Below are 2,714 nucleotides of genomic sequence, written 5' to 3'. Positions count from 1 at the left end.
TTCTAGGAATATATCCCAAGAAACCAGAAACACCAATCAGAAAGGATATATCTATCCCTATGTTCATAGCAGCACAATTTACAATAGCTAGGATTTGGAATCAGCCTAAGTGCCCATCAGCAGACGAGTGGATTAGAAAACAGTGGTACATCTACACAATGAAATACTACACTGCTGTAAAAGAATTCTTACATTTGCAGTAGTATGGATGGACCTGGAGAGCATTATGCTAAGCGAAATAAGCCAGTCAAAGAAAGAAATATCACATGATCTCACTCATTTGTGGAATATAATGAACAATATTAACTGATGAACAAAAATAGATCAGGAGACATAGAAGCATCGAACAGACCATCTAACATCAGAGGGGGGGCAGGGGCGGGTTGGGATGGGAGATCAACCAAAGGACTTGTATGCATGCATATAAGCATAACCCATGAACACAGACAGTAGGGGCAGTGAGGGCATGTGCTAGGGGGTGGGAATGACTGGGGAGAGGTCAATGGGGGGAAATGGAGACATATGTAGTACTTTAAACAATAAAGAATTAGAAAATAAAACAGTAGAATGCTACAGGATATGCTTTTAATAGCAGTAATACTATTAAATGCCTAAATTACACCAGTAAAATGACCCCTAATAAAAATTTCATCTGTATCATTGAAGAAAAAAAAAAGATCCTGACTGTGTCAATTACATTAGAGCAGACAATAAATAATAACACAATAAATAAATTATATGCTGTATTAGGTGATTTGTACTATAGGAGGAAAAGTAGACCAAAGAAAATATTAGAAGAATTTGTTTCACTAGTAAATTGGATAGTCAGGGTGGGTCTCAGTGACAATAGACCAGAGCAGATACCTAAGGAGAGGAGAGAGTTAGCCAACTCTGAAGGAACAACTCTCATTGACATAGACATAAAAGACACACATACATACATGCTTTTGCCTTCAAGGATGATATCTTTTTTTTCAAGATTCACTTTTTTAGCTTATAAAAAGTAAACTGAATATACAATCACTATTTATAACTATTTAAAGGTATGAATAGGTTATCTTTTAAGTACTTAAAGGATAGTGGGGGAGGGGGGAAACTTTACCCTGGTTTGTTTTCTGGCTGGTTGGGCCGAGCCAGCTCAGCCAAGGGTTCCACAAGCCTGAGGGGAAGGGCGGCAAAGGATGTAGAGAAGACAGAGAATGAGCTGGGTCTAGGTCAGCCATGGGCAAACTATGGCCTGCGGGCCGGATCCGGCCCGTTTGAAATGAATAAAACTAAAATAAAAAAAGACTGTACCCTTTTATGTAATGATGTTTACTTTGAATTTATATTAGTTCACACAAACACTCCATCCATGCTTTTGTTCCGGCCCTCCAGTCCAGTTTAAGAACCCATTGTGGCCCTCGAGTCAAAAAGTTTGCCCACCCCTGTTCTAGGTGGATCTTCCTGTGCCTGGCTGAGGCCACAGAGAGAGATCCAGAGGCAAGCTGAGCCTTTATTTTATGGCCAGAGGTAAACAAGGTAGTGGTCACCATAGTTACATTGTTCTTGTGAGTTTCACTTGTTTTGGCAGCACTTGCTCCACCTCCAACAGCCCATTAGCTACCCAGGAAGGATCTAGGGAGGTCATAAGGTCAAGCCTAATTATGCTAAGAGGACTGTGCCCTCTAAGCTGGGACTTGTTTGTGGCTTTGCCAACAGGTCAATCCCAGGCTTAATCCTATAGCCGCGCCCTACAACTGGTCTAATAAATAGACATGAGACATTAGTAATAGAAAATAAGTAAATGTGATACATATATTTATATGGGATCCCTTCATACATAGAGAATCAGAGACTACAGGCAGGTGAGGCTCAGTGATAGAAAGCGGACATGAGCCCTTTCCGGGTAGCTCAGTTGGTTGGAACCTTGTTCCCATATGCCAAGGTTGTGGGTTTGATCCCAGGTCAAGGCACATACAAGAATCAATCAATGAATGCATAAATAGGTGGAACAACAATCTCTCTCTCTCTCTCTCTCTCTCTTTCTCTCTCTCTCTCTCTCTCTCTCGTCTCCCTCCCTTTCTCCTCTCCCTCTCTCTCCAATCAATAGATTTTTAAACATTAACAAAAAGCAACTTGGGTATATAAGACATTCTGGGCTACAGATGAGTAAGGTGCAGGATAAGAAAAGCAGATGCTTAGTAAACAGAAGTTTGCCCTGCCTCTAAACCAAGTTATTCTATTTAGTTAAGGGAGGGGGCATAGCTTGGGGTAACCTGTTCTGAACCCCCATAATATCCACTACTGTAGATTGATGGATAATTAATTTTTAAATCATTAGATTATGAAGCATTACTATTTTAAAAGAGACTGAAAAAAATAACAATTAGAAACACTTTTAAAAATATATTGGAATGTGTAGGTCACACGTAAATATTATATTTGTTCCTTGTTCAAAGGTAATGGGGTTCTCAAAGTAATGTTTAAAAAAATAAGATAGCCCTAACTGGTTTAGCTCAGTGGATCGAGCATCAGCCTGCAGACTCAAGGGCCCCAGGTTCGATTCTGGTCAAGGGCATGTACCTTGGTTGCGGGCACATCCCCAGTAGGGAGTGTGCAGGAGGTAGCTGATCAGTGTTTCTCTCTCATTGGTGTTTCTAACTCTCTATCCCTTTCCCCTCCTCTCTGTAAAAAATCAATAAAATATATTTTTTAAAAAATAATATAACAAA

At 40.1% G+C, this 2,714-nt stretch overlaps 1 long non-coding RNA gene across 1 annotated transcript in view; it reads left to right on the top strand.

The window, feature by feature from the left end:
- LOC107183830 overlaps positions 1-2,714 on the top strand; it is a 58,297-nt gene that overhangs the window by 24,056 nt on the left and 31,527 nt on the right. The gene's annotated exons all lie outside the window — the stretch shown is intronic.

Source organism: Myotis davidii, unplaced genomic scaffold, assembly GCF_000327345.1.
Source record: "Myotis davidii unplaced genomic scaffold, ASM32734v1 scaffold582, whole genome shotgun sequence".
NCBI classification, from domain to species: Eukaryota; Metazoa; Chordata; class Mammalia; order Chiroptera; family Vespertilionidae; genus Myotis; species Myotis davidii.
This window is presented reverse-complemented; position numbering and strand designations above follow the sequence as displayed.